The sequence below is a fragment of the Panthera tigris genome, chromosome B1, assembly GCF_018350195.1.
Source record: "Panthera tigris isolate Pti1 chromosome B1, P.tigris_Pti1_mat1.1, whole genome shotgun sequence".
Taxonomy (NCBI): Eukaryota; Metazoa; Chordata; class Mammalia; order Carnivora; family Felidae; genus Panthera; species Panthera tigris.
This window is the reverse complement of record NC_056663.1, coordinates 34819213-34834153: the sequence shown is the minus strand read 5'-3', so window position 1 is coordinate 34834153 and position 14941 is coordinate 34819213. Positions and strand designations below refer to the sequence as shown.

The 14941-nt window shown below is 38.5% G+C and overlaps 1 long non-coding RNA gene across 1 annotated transcript; it reads right to left on the bottom strand.

Moving 5' to 3' along the window:
- Positions 1 to 1488: 1488 nt before the first annotated feature.
- LOC122237883 lies at positions 1489 to 14932 on the bottom strand. The gene is made up of 4 exons (XR_006216609.1): positions 14849 to 14932; positions 14631 to 14758; positions 7734 to 7811; positions 1489 to 3601 (listed from the first exon to the last, which is right to left on the bottom strand). It is a non-coding gene; the product is annotated as an uncharacterized LOC122237883 (long non-coding RNA).
- Between the last annotated feature and the right edge of the window lie 9 nt (positions 14933 to 14941).

Below are 14941 nucleotides of genomic sequence, written 5' to 3'. Positions count from 1 at the left end.
CTATGTTGGTGAATGTTCCATGTGAGCTTGGGAAGAATGTATATTTTGCTGTTGGTGGATAGTCAGTATCTATTCATAATAGCTACCAGTTGATTGATAGTGTTGTTGCCTTCAACTATATCCTTACTGATTTTCTGCCTAATGGATCTGTCCATTACTGGTAGAGGGCTGTTGAAGTATTCAGCTATAATAGTGGATTTATCTATTTCTTCTTGCATTTCTATTGGTTTTTGCCTCACATATGTTGACACTGTTGCTAGGTGCAAACACATTATAGATTGTTATGTCATTTTCAAGAATTGATCCCTTTGTCATCATGAAATGCTCCTTCTTATCCCTGATAATTTTTCTTGCTCTGAAGTCTGGTCTGTCTGAAATACTGCTGCTCTTACTTTCTTATTAATATTAACATGTTATATCTTTATTCCTTTCTCTTTAGCCTATATGTGTCCTTATATTTAAAGTTGGTTTCTTGTAGACAACAAATAGTTGGGTCTTGTATTTGAATCCACTGTGACAGTCTCTAGCTTTTACTTAGTGTATTTAGACAACCAATGTTTATTGATACAGTTAATACCTACCATATTTGTTACCGTATTCTACTCATTGCCATTGTTTTTTGTTTCTATTTTTGTCTTCCACTTTTTTCTGTGGTTTTAATTATTTTTATATTATTCCACTTTCTTTCTTTTCTTAGTATATCAATTATACTTCTTTTCTGCTTTTTTCACAGTCACCCTAAAATTTGCAAGATACATTTACAACTAATCCAAATCCATTTTCAAATAACACTATACTACTTCACAGGTAGTGAAAGTACCTTATAATAACAGAGTATTTCTAATTTCTTAACCCTCTCCCTTGTATCATTGCTGTCATTCATTTCTCTTATACATAAGCTGCAGTCACTGAATTTACTGTTTTGAACAAACTGTTACCTGTTAGATAGTTAAGAATAAGAAAAATAGGGGCACCTGACTGGCTCAGTCAGTGGAGCATGTGACTTTTGATCTCAGGGTTGTAAGTTCAAGTCCCATGTTGGATGTACTTAAAAATAAAATCTTTAAAAAATTTTAAAAATGAATAAGAAAAATGAAATTTTTAATTTTACCTTCACTTCCTCCTTCTCTAATACTATTCCTTTTTTTTTAATGTAAGTCTGGGTTTCTGACCTGTATCATTTTCCTCTTTTCTGAATAACTTCTTTTAACATTTCTTGCAAGGCAGGTCTACTGGCAACAAATACCCTCAGTTCCTGTTTGCCTGAGAAAGATTTATTCTCTTGCACTTCTGAAGGATAATTTTTCTGGGTATAAAATTCTAGGTTGGGGTGCATCTGAGTGGCTCAGTCGGTTGAGCGTCCAACTTTGGTTCACATCGTGATCTTGTGGTTTGTGGGTTCGAGCCCTGCATCTGGCTCTGCGCTGACAGTTCGGAGCCTGGGGCCTGCTTTGGATTCTGTGTCCCCCCCTCTCTCTGCACCTCCTCCACTCACTCTCTGTCTCTCCCTCTCTCTCAAGAATAAATAAACATCATAAAATTCTAGGTTGGTATAGTTCTTTTCCTCTCAATATGTTCAATATTTTATTCCACTCTTTTTCCTTAAATGCTTTCTGAGAAGAAGTCAGATGTAATTTTTATCTTTGCTCCTCTATAGGTAAGATCTTTTCTTCATCTTTGTCTTTCTACAGTTTGAATATGATATGCCTAGCTGTAGTGTTACTTTGGCATTTATCCTTAGTGTCCTCTGAGAGTCTTGGATCTGTGGTTTGGTATCTGACATTGGTTTTGGGAAACTCAGTCATTATTACTCCAAATATTTCTTCTATTACTTTCTCACTTTCTTCCTCTTCTTATATCCCATTGTATGTATATTATACTTTTTGTAGTTGTCTCATAATGTTTGAATATTCTGTTCCTTTTTGTTTGTTTGTTTGTTTTTCTTTTCTCTCTACTTTTCTGTTTGGAAGTTTCTGTTGACATATCCTTAAACTCAAGGATTCTTCCCTCAGCCATATCTAGTATACTAATGAGCTCATCAAAGCCATTCTTCATTTATGTTAAGTGTTTTTGGTCTCTAACATTTCTTTTTTATTATTTCTTATAATTTCCATCTCTCTGCTTATATTACTGACCTGTTTTTTCATGTTGTCTGTTTTTTTTTTCTACTAGAATTCTTAGTTATTTTAAATTGATGGTCTGATAATTCCAATCCCTGCCATATCTGACTCTGATTCTGATACTTGCTCTGTCTCTTTAACCTGTGTTTTTGTTTTGGGTTTTGTTAGGTTGCCTTTTAGCATGCCTTATAATTTTTTGTTGAAAGCAAGACATGATGTACTAGGTGAAATAACATATGGTAAATAGGCCTTAGTAATGTGGTGATAAGGTGTGGGGGGGAGAGGAAACTGTTCCATAGACCTATGATTAGGCCTCAGTTTTATAGTGAATCTGTGACTCTGGATTATAAACTTCACAAGTGCTTCTCAGTAGCCCCCTTCCCAACCTTCAGAGGGATAGGATGGCTAGAGGAAGTGCAAGTTGGGTATTTTCCTCCCCCAAGTCAGTTCAATGCTGATAAAACCCCAACAGAATAGGTTCTGGGAAAACACTGTCTCTAAACTGTGGCTGGTTCTAGGGTGTTGACAGTTTGGGGAGATCCAGTAAAATCAGGAAGGAAGGGGTGGACCCAGAACACAAGGCATACTCTGACTGGGGGTAGGGACTCTACCCAACTTTCCCAGCCTAGAGCAGGATCATACCTATCCTGGGCTTGGTACTGCATCTAATGCTTTGCTGGGATTAGACCATTCCACTACCTCTAATTTTAATTTCCAGCTGTTGTGAATTTCCAGCAAAGTTCAAGCTTTGCAGCAAAATTTCAAGCTGTGTAATTTCCAGCAGTTCTCAGGATCTACAAGAATCATGATCCTAAAAAATTCAGAAAAGGATGTATAATTTTTCATGATATAAGGCAACAAAAATTACAATCTAAAGTCTAGAGGTTTGTAAAATTAATTTTGCCCACTGTTGGACAGGAGCTTAAATCCCAGGAACAACAGGAGTTCAGCATTATTGATGAATATTAGCTTGACCATTTTGTTTTCCACCATGATAAACATCGACAAAGCAGAGATTTTCTTTGTCAGTGGACTGTGTAGAATATACTACCATTCTCTTATTCTCTGTTCACCATAACTTCTTCTGATATCCAGGTTAAATATTGGAGAAGTGTGCCTCAGGCCAGGAACTGATCAAAAGAATAATCTCAAAATGTCCTCTTTTCCTTCCAAAGAAGAATAATCTTTCCCTGGAAGGAATTCAAAAGAAATGAGAAGGTGTAGAAGAAAGATGCAAGTCCCATGAAGCTCAAGTCTTGAAGCAGCTTGCTGAGAGGGTAAAACATAGGAAAGAAGTGCTTCAGAAAACAACAGAAGAGAACAACAACTTCAGTCAAATGTCCTACTCTGGTACTGGTTCCCAAGGAAATTTTTGCTTGTAGGTCTCTGCTCCACTATGTTGTGATTCTGTTTTTCTATCTGTCCATCTCTCCAAACTTTGTTGTAGTAGTTTGTCCTTTGGTCTCAATTCTCTGATGGATCTAAGAAGAGTTGTTGAGTTTTAGTTTGTTCAGCTTTTTACGTGTTGTTAGGATACAGTGATGACTTCCAAGTTACTTACATGCTGACTGAAAATATAGAGCTATTTAAAAGGGAGGAAAAGATGGCAGCAGAGTAAGAGGACCCTAGGTTCACCTCATTTTACAAATGCAACTAGATAATTATCAAATCATCTTAAATACCCCAGAAATTGGCCTGAAGACTGGCAGAACAAGCTCTACAACTAAAAGTAGAGAAGAGGCTACATCAAAGAACATAGGGGGATGCCTGGGTGGCTCAGTTGGCTGAGCATCCGACTTCAGCTTAGGTCATATCTTGTGGTCTGTGAGTTCGAGCCCCATGTCAGGCTCTGTGCCAACAGCTCAGAGCCTGCAACCTGCTTTGGATTCTGTGTCTCCCTCTCTCTCTGCCTCTCCCCTGTTCATACTCTGTCTCTCTCTCAAAAATAAAATAAAAACAAAAAATTAAAAGGAAAAAGAAGGTAGGAAGCATAGAGATACAGTTTGGGAGAGAAACAGATCATGGCTACCACAATGGGGAGGGAAACATGGTTGTGGAGAAGGGCAAGAGATGGAATAGCACACAGAAGAGTGCACAGGGGAAACAAATCCTCATAGCAATTGGCTTGGAAAGTGAGAAGGGCCAAATTTCATGAGTTCTTACAACCAGCAATGCTTAATGCCTGGAACTTTAAAGCTCAGATAGAGCCCATAGCGCATTGGGACTGCTCTTGGAGAAGAAGGCAGGACAAAGAGCCTACGGACACACAGCATGGAAACAGCAATCTGAAGAGCACCTGGGGCATACAGTGGGTAGGTTATTTGCTCAGCTCAGAGCAAGTCCCAGAGAGGTAGCATTTACAGAGAGGCCCCCTCCAGGAACGAAGGAACTGGCAGGCACCATTTCCCTCCCCTACCTCTCAGCATAAGCACAGGGCCACTTGCAGGAACTAGTGTAGAAAACACTACACCTTGTAGCCTACACCAAGCCCCACCTCCCTACACTCCGGTGAAACTGCCCATCCCAGTTAGGCTTGCCTGAGTCCCAGTGCAACAGGTTCCTTCCTCCAAAGACCCGCCCAAATCCCCGCCACAACACATTTCCTAATGCAGAAGTTTTGCAGGGCCTCAGTTCTGGTGGCAGTGGTGACACGTCTCATCTTACAAGCAGAGTAGAGCACACCTAGTTAAAACCCATCACATTCAGGCCAGGAACCAAACACTGCCCACGAGAGCAAAGAGAACCTCTGCAGGGGCACCTGGGTGGCTCAGTCAGTTGAGCGTCTTTGGCTCAGGTCATGATCTCATGGTTCATGAATTTGAGCCACACGTCCAGCTCTGTGCTGACAGCTCAGAGCCTGGAGCCTGCTTCAAGTTCTGTGTCTCCCTAGCTCTGTCCTTCCCCCCACCACTCTCTCTCAAAAATAAATAAACATTAAGAAAAAAATTTTTTTTAAAAAGAGAGCCTCTGCAGATGACTGACCTGAAGGATAAAGTGGCCAAGACACAATAGCACAGCACATGCAGCACACACTGGAGACACTTCCTGAAACACCAGGCCCTGGGAAACAGGGGTCACTACACAGCAGGGCACTACAGGTCCTCTTCCTCATAAGACAATTATCCTCAAGAACAGGAGATGTAGCTGATTATCCTAACATATAAAAGTAGGCACAGAGACTTAGACAAAATGAGAAGACAGAGAAATTAGTCCCAAGTGAAAAAACAGGACAAAGCCACAGCCAGAGATCTAAGTGAAACAGATATAAGTAAAATGCCTGATGGAATACTTAAAGCAATGATCATAAGGATACTCACTGGACTTGAGAAAAGAGTGGAAGACAACAGTAAGACCCTTAACCCAGAAATAAAAAAGAACCAACCAGAGACGAAGAGTACAAAAAACAAGTTTCGAAACACTTGATGTAATGAGCAGCAGGATGGAAGAAACAGAGGAACGAATTAATGATCTAGAAGACAGAGTAATGGAAAGTAATCAAACTGAACGAAGGAGAGAAAAAATATGCAAAATGAGAATAGACATAGGGAACTCAGTGATGCTATCAAATGTAATAACACTGGTATTTTAGGAGTCCCAGAAGAAGAGAGAAAACGGGGTAGAAAATATACTTCAAAAAATAATAGCTGAAAACTTCCCTAATCTGGGGAAGAAAACAGATATCCAGATTTAAGAGGCACAGAGAACACCCAACCAAATCAACAAAAGAAGATCCTCACCAAGACATATTGTAATTAAGTTGGCAAAATATAGTGATAAAGAAAAAAATTGAAAAGCAGCAAGAGAAAAGAGAACAGTAACACAGGAAGGTAAACCCCATAAGGTTATTAGCAGGTTTTTCAGCAAAAACATTCTAACCCAGAAGGGAGTGGCATAATATATTCAAAGTACTGAATGGGAAAAATCTGCAGCCAAGAATACTCTATCCAGCAAGGTTTATCCATTCAGAATGGAAGGGAAAATACAGTTTCCTAGATGAACAAAAACTAAAGGAGTTCATGACCACTAAACCAGCCCTGTAAGAAATATGAAAGGGGATGCTTTGAGTGGAAAGACCCAAGTAACTGTATCAAGATAGGAAACATAAAATTGGAAAAAATGAATATTTCTGTAAAAATCAGTCAAGGAACTCACAAAATAAAAGGATATAAAATATGACAATATATATCTCAAACATGGGGAGGAGAGGAGTAAGGAATGAGTTCAAACTAAAATGACTATAACTTATAATATAGACTGCTATTTGCAGAAGATGCTATATACAAACCTAATGGTAACCACAAATCAGAAACCACTAATCAATGTGTAAAGAATAAGAGAAAGAAATGCAAATATATCACTAAAGAAAACCAGCAAACCATGAAAGAGAGAAAGACAAGAAAGGACCAGAGAAAATCTTCAGAAACAATCACAAAACAAGTAATAGAACAGCAATAAATAGGTATCTATCAATAATTACTTTGAATATAAATGAACTAAACATTCCAATCAAAAGGCATAGGGTGACAGAATGAATAAAAACAAACAAACAAAAAAGATCCATCTGTGAGCTGCCTACAAGAGACTTATTTTAGACCTAAGGACACCTGCAGATTCAAAGTGTGGGGATGGAGAAACATCAATCATGCAAATAGATGTCAAGAGAAAGCTGGAAAAACAATACTTATATTGGACAAAACAGACCTTAAAACAAAAAGACAATGGGAATGCAATCTGGTGCAGCCACTCTGGAAAACAGTATGGAGGTTCCTCAAAACTCTGAAAATAGAAACTACCCTATGACCCAGCAATTGCACTACTAGGTATTTATCCAAGGGATACAGGTGTGCTGTTTCGAAGGGACACATGCACCCTAATGTGTATAGCAGCACTATCAACAATAGCCAAAGTATGGAAAGAGCCCAAATGTCCATCGGTGAATGAATGGATAAAGAAGATGTGGTATACACACACACACACACACACACACACACACTGGAGTATTACTCGGCAATCAAAAAGAATGAAATCTTACCATTTGCAACTACGTGCATGGAACTAGAGGGTATTATGCTAAGTGAAATTAGTCAGTCAGAGAAAGACAAAAATCATATGACTTCACTCATATGAGGACTTTAAGAGACAAAACAGATGAGCATAAAGGAAGGGAAACAAAAAGAATATAAAAACAGGGAGGGGGACAAAACATAAGAGATTCATAAATATGGAGACCAAACAGAGGGTTACTGGAGGGAGTGTGGGAGTGGGTATGGGCTAAATGGGTAAAGGGCACTAAGGAATCTACTCCTGAAATCATTGTTGCACTATATGCTAACTAATTTGGATGTAAATTTTTAAAAAATTAAATTAAAAATTAAAATAAATAAATAAAACAAAGAGACAAAAAGGACAATATAATAATATCCAAATAAGCCACTCGTTAGATTTGCCTCTGAGATATTCCATCCAAATGTCTATGCAGATGATAGTATATGTCTGGACATACTTCAGAACCACTGGAGTCCAACCTATGACGTGTCTTCTAGTTTAACATCCATACAGTCGCTATTGGATGAACCCAATCCCAATAGTCCACCAAACAACTAGGCTGCTCACCTGTACCAGGAGAACAAACAGGAATATGAAAAACGTGTTTCTGCATGATTGTTGACCCGGGTGCAGCAAAAGAAGAGGCTGGTCAAAAGAAAAATATATAATAATGTGTTTGTCACCTTCCTATTCTTCAGTGTCATTACATTTACTTTATTAAAAGGAAAATAGTTGTTAAAAAGGGGGGGGGAGCAATCCAACAGGAAAATATAACAATCATAAATATTTTTGCACCCAACATAAAAGCATCCAAATACATAAAACAGTCAGTAACAAACATAAAGGAACTAATCAATAATAATACAACAATATTAGGGGACTTTAACACTCCACTTACATCAATGGACATATCATCTAAACAGAGAATCAACAAGGAAACAATGCCTTTGAATGACCCACTGGACTAGATGGACTTAACAGATATATTGAGAACATTCCATTCCCAAAGAGCAGAATACACATTATTTTCAAGTGCACATGGAACATTCTCAAGAATATATACATATTAGGCCACAAAACAAGCCTCAACATATTCAAGAAGATAAAGGTCATACCACAATGTATGAAACTAGAAGTCAACCATAAGAAAAAAATATGGAAAGACCATAAATACATGAAAGTTAAATAAATGCTGCTAAACAATGAATGGGTCAACAGGGAAATGTAAAAAGAAATTAAAAAGTACATGGAAACAACTGAAAGTGAAAACACAATGGTCCAAAACATTTGGAATGCAGCAAAGGTGGTTCTAAGAGGGAAGTTTACAGCAATACAGGCCTACCTCGAGAAGCAAGAAAAATCTCAAATAAACACCTAAACTTACACCTAAAGGAGCTACCAAAAGAACAACCAACAAAACCTAAAACAGCAGAAAGATTAGATCACAAATAAATTGTATAGAAATTAAAAACAAAACAAAACAAAACAAAAAACAAAAACAGAATAGATCAATGAAACCAGAAGCTGGTTCTTCAAAAACAATCAATAAATTTGATAAACTTCTAGCCAGACTTGTCAAGAAAAAAAGAGAAAGGACTCAAATAGATAAAGTCACTAATGACAGAGGATAAATACAAAAATATAGAAATACAAATAATTATAAAAGAATATAAGAGAAAAACTATATGCCAACAAATTGAACAACCTGGAAGAAATGTATAAGTTTCTAGAAACATATAACCTACCAAAACTGAAACAGTAAGAAATAAAAAATTTGAACCAGCAAAAAAATTGAATCAGTAATCAAAAAGCTCCTGGGGTGGCCTGGGCGACTCAGTTGGTTAAGCATCCAACTTTGGCTCAGGTCATGATGATCTCATGGTTCATGGGTTTGAGCCCGCATCAGGCTCCTGGGAGCTGCTTCAGATTCTGTCTCCCTCTCTCTCTGCCCATGCTCTGCTCATGCTCTGTCTCCTTCTGTCTCTCAAAGATAAATAAATAAACGTTAAAAAACAAACAAACAAACAAACAAACAAACAAACAAACAAAAAAACCCTCCTAACAAAAGTCCAGAGCCAGATTGCTTCACAGGTGAATTCTAACAAACATTCAAAGAAAAGTTAATACCTATTCTTCTCAAACTATTCCAAAAAATAAAAAAGGAAGGAAAACTTACAAATTCATTCTATGAGGTCAGCATTACCCTGATACCAAAACCAAATAAAGACACTACAAAAAATAAATAAATAAATAAAAGAACTAAAGGCCAATATCTCTGATGGACACATATAGATGCAAAAATCCTCAACAAAATACTAGCAAAGCAAATCCAACAATACATTAAAAAAATCATTCACCACAATCAAGTGGGATTTATTCCTGGGTTGCAAGGGTGGTTCAATATTCAAAAATCATCAACGTGATACGTCACATCAATAAGAGAAAGGAAAAGAACCATATGATCATTACACAGACATAGAAAAAGCATTTGACAACGTACAACATCCATTCGTGGTAAAAACCTCAATGACTAGGTTTAGAGGCAATATACCTCAACATAATAAAGACTATATATGAAAAACCCACAGCTAACATCATTCTCAGTGGGGAAAAACTGAGAGCTTTTTCCTCTAAGGTCAGGAACAAGATAAGGGTTCCACTCTCACCACTTCTACTCAACAGAGTACTGGAAGTCCTAGCCACAGCAATCAGAAAACAAAAAGAAACAAAAGGCATCCAAATCAGTAACAAAGCAAAACTTCCACTACTTGCAGATGACGTGATACTATATATAGAAACCCCTAAAGACTCCACCAAAAAACTGCTAGAACTGATGAACAAATTCAGTAGTCACAAGATACAAAAATCAATGTACAGAAATCTTCTGTTGTATTTCTATACACTGAATAATGAAGCAGTGGAAAGAGAAACTAAGAAAACAATCCAATTTACAATTGCGCTAAAAATAAGATACCTAGGAATAAACCTAATCAAAGAGGTATAAGACCTATACTCTGAGAACTATAAAACACTAAGGAAAGAAATTGAAGATGACACAAAGAAATGGAAAGACTTTCCATACTCATGGATTGGAAGGCTGTTAAAATGTCTATATTACCCAAAGCAATCTACACATTTAATGCAATCCCTATCAAAATACCAACAACATTTTTCACCGAACTAGAGCAAATAATCCTGAAATGTGTATGGAACCACAAAAGACCCTGAGTAGCCAAAGCAATCTTGAAAAAGAAAAACAAAGCTTGGGGCACCTGGGTGGCTCAGTTGGTAAAGGATCCAACTCTTGATTTTGGCTCATGTCATAATTTCATGGTTCGCTTCATGGGATCGAACCCTGTGTTGCCCTGCACTGTGACTATTGGTGCACAGCCTGCTTGGGATCCTCTCTCTCTCTGCCCCTCACCCACTCATTCTCCCTTTCTCTTTCTCTCCCTCTCTCTCTCTCTCTCTCTCTCAAAAATAAATAAACTTAAAAAATTTTTAATAAATAAATAAAACGGAAGAGTGGAAGAGAAGACAATGAGCTTAAAAAGGGATAAATTATTTGCAGTGAAATTGAAAAATTTCACAAATGGTTACTAAGGCATTCTAGAAGATTATAGTCATCAACAGGTAGATAGCAACAGTCTCCTGTGATTTGCATGCTTTGAAGAGAGAAGCAGGGGAGTTCCCACAGCTATAATTGCTCTAACCATTCTGTCTGAGCATGTTGGCAATTAAATTTAGAGGCATTTCAGCTCAAACTGGCTAAAAAACAAGTAAATCGTTCAAATAAATAAAAAGGTTCAACTATTGTATTAGTACATTATATTTGGATAAATGTTATGATATAAAGGATAGATCTTGATGATATTATTTCTTCAAGCTCATGATTTGATTACATTCATTCACTTATTCATTCAACAAACTGAGTCCTTAAGATGTGCACACACTGTGCTAGAAACAAACATAATTAAGAACAGTCCCTGCCAGCAAGGCACTTAACCTAGTTAGAGAGCCAGGCACATAAATGGCAACTTAGAAAAACAATGTGGGACATGGAATGATAGACAGGTACACAGGGTACAGAAAGATAAGAAAAGACACCCAATATAGTATGGAGCAGGAAGGAAGGAAGAGGAAAGAAAGAGACCAAGAAAGGCTTCTAGAACACAGTGGTACCTGAACAGAATATTAACAAGTCTAGCTACTCCTCCTATAAATCTCATAGATTATGAATAATGTATTTTCTATTCCTCTTTTAGCCAAGTTCTAAAGGCTGTGAATTCAAGAGATGAGAACTAGAAATAACTGGATAATGTAGGAAGGCAGGCATATTTTCTACAGAAATAATGAGGCCTCCGCAAGCAAGCAGGAGAGGTAACATGCAGCTTTATAGAGGTGTTGCAGGGTTTAAAGCCTCTGCAATGTTTGTGCATTATAGCAGGAGTAAGTCTGCTTAGGCATCTGATCAAAAACATATTGGGGCACCAGTAAATAAATACCACTGCCATGAAATGATATGGTGATGTTTCGGTGGCATTCTGTTCTTCAGACTTTCCAGGACTAAAGAGCTTCTGCAATCGCTCACATAGCTACAGCGGATATTACATTTAGAATCTGAAAGTGGGCGCTAGAAAAAAAGTCAAGATCAGCGTGTAGAACCTTTAATTCACAGAGGAGGAATCTGCAAGGAAACTTCATGCCTGAGGTCATTAGGCTACTACTGAGATGAAACCAGGATGCAGGTCTAGGTCATTTATTTATTCATTAAAAAAATTAAATGAAATCTAAGTGCCCAGGCTATTTGTTAGGTACAGAGTAAGAAACTTATACTCATTGATACGTCCCTACTCTCTCCCACCCAACCTCCTACCACAAATATCATACAGTTTCACTCAGAAATACTTTCGATGCCTTCAAAATATAAATACTTTTAATAAAACCTACATATCATTCCTTAATTTGCTAAATACCATCAAATATCCAGTTAAGGGGCGCCTGGGTGGCGCAGTCGGTTAAGCGTCCGACTTCAGCCAGGTCACGATCTCGCGGTCCGTGAGTTTGAGCCCCGCGTCAGGCTCTGGGCTGATGGCTCGGAGCCTGGAGCCTGTTTCCGATTCTGTGTCCCCCTCTCTCTCTGCCCCTCCCCCATTCATGCTCTGTCTCTCTCTGTCCCAAAAATAAATAAAAAACGTTGAAAAAAAAAATCAAATATCCAGTTAATATTGGAAGTGTCTAGTCATCAAAATGAGTTTTTATGATTATTTATGCAAATTGGATCCAAATTGGATAGAAAACATTGTACAATAAAAGTTTCGTTATCATTATTTGTTGAGGAAATAAGGTCTTTAGCTAGTAGAATTCTCCAGTCTAGATTTTGCTGATTGTGACCTTAGTTTTCATTGAACATGTACCTCTACCTTCCAATTTTTTTTTTTTTAACTTCCATAAACTAGTACTTCGATCTAGTAGCTTGATCACATTCAGGTTCAATTTTTTGACAAAAATACTTCACAGGTGGCTCTATGTACTTGCTATCATATTATCTCAGGAGGCATGTAATTAATGTCTGGTTGTCTTTCTGTGATGTTACGATTAATCAGCAGGTGTTGCCAGACTGATCCATCCATTCTAAAATTCCAAGGTGCTATGTTAGATAGATTGTTCAGACGAGGCCTTCCTGAGGAAGTGACTTTTAAGCTGTGACTTAAAAGATGAAAAGGAGCCAGTTGTGCAGAGTAAAGGGGAGTGTAGCAGCTGGAGGCCCTGAAATGAGAAAGAGCTTGCCATATACCTAGTCACCCCCTCAGGATCGGCAGAGCTTCTCTTTCTATTCTCCATTACTTCCAGTAGCCCCCCAATCTCCAAAAGGTGGAAGCAGAGAACCCTTGGCTTATAGGTGTCAGGAACCCAGTGGGACTTTCAGGTACAGGTGGCCCCAGGTACGTAATGTTGCTCTCCTGAAAATGCTTACGAGCAGGACTATTTTGACTTAGACTCAGAGACCTAGATGAGAAAACAACCTGGTTTCTCTCATGACACTAACCAACCAGCCATTTTACTGAGTATGATGGCACAGCAGAGATGTGGTTCTTAGGGTACAACTGGGCACTAAAGAGGTAAAGATAGATTTTAATCAGTAATACTATTACAATAGGGAAAGTGTCCAGTGCAAATTTTACTTACCTTCCTTATACAGAGGTGACTAGGCCTTTCAAAGGGAAAATAAGGGAATAGGCAAGAGAATGAGGGGGTCTCAGTAGAGTCAGGGCAGTGATAAGTTACAAAAAGCTAGAAAGGGAGGTGATCCCTGTGAAACCCGTCTGGGTTTGCCAACTGACTTGTAGAAATTAGAGTAGCCTTCCTCTTTCCGCAGAAGCTGGGAGACAGGGTCAGACAGTCAAAATTTTTGACAACCTTGTGTTTTCTGAGGCAGCACTTTGAAGGGGGCTAGGGTTATCCTAGGGATATGGCCTTGAGCTGTTAGAAACTATGTTTGTTGAGGCCTTTGTAGGCCAAGGGTGACAGGCCTAGTCAAGAAGAGGGTTCAGAAGAACCCATCTAGAGTGTGGTCAGGGAGAGACTTCTTGTCAGTTGTTATAAGTACCAAATGAGATATTGCCCTGAAAATGTTTGAAGAAATGTAACACATCAATATCAGTTGACACCTTAATTCATATAACCAATCCTATCCCTTCCCCTCCTTCAAAATGCTTATTGAAATTCTTCCCTACAACTATGTTCCAACTACTAAACATCCTGCCATTTGGTGATAACACCTATTCTATGTACTATGTGCTAGGTACTTTACCTACATCATAATATTTCCTTCAAACAGAAAAGTTAGGTACTTGACCAAGGTCACACGGCCAATGAATGGCAGAGCCAAGAATCATACACAACTCCAGTGATTGTTACCCAGTTCCATTAAACAAGAAACTCCTTACATCTTTCAAACCGTTCAATTAAAAAGAAAATCTATATATTCTTAACACACTGGACATGTTCATTGCTCAAAAGATTTTTTTGTAAGAATCTTATCATGCATGTGAGCTCTCATTCATTCCAACAAGATTCTAAGATATTAAACGGCAAGGGTCAAGCTGTGCACCTTCTAGTTTATAAAGTATTTCTTCAGCACCGCTATGTATCGTAGCACCATATTTAAGCCATTGTCCTGAGAGAACTAGGGAACGGGCCTACAGAATAGTAAATGCTAACTGTACAGTCCAGGAAAGAGACCAACAACGAGTCAGGACAGTTGGGGAAGGTTTCAGGGAAGATTAGAATTGAGCTCCATCTTGAGGATCAGCAGGATATTGGCCCTGAGAAAGAAAAGAAGGGCACTCCAGAGCAGAAGGTGGGAAGCAAGAGTAATAGAAGCTCATATATCTTTCAAAATCAGTATATACATCGTCACAGAGCTTGAGTGACCGACAATTGTGTATCCGCTGATATTACCGTAAAAGGAAGCTGTCTTGGAAGTTTAAGTGTCTGAAGTAGAAGCTGGTCGAGGAGCGGCGTACTATGATTCACCAGCGATCCTGACGCCTCTGGCGCCCCTTAGCGGGACTCTACAGTCCCACTACCTGAAACCACAATTTAGATGCATAAGCATTAGCCTCTCTATAATGTTTCGCCAAACTCTATGATCAGTAGGGGGCGGGACGCGCACCTACCCGCCGCGCACGCGCGAAGCCCTTCTTTCCGCACAAAGACTGTGGGAGAAGGGGTCGGCGCAAGCGCTTTGAGCCTCTCAGAAAATAGGGTCA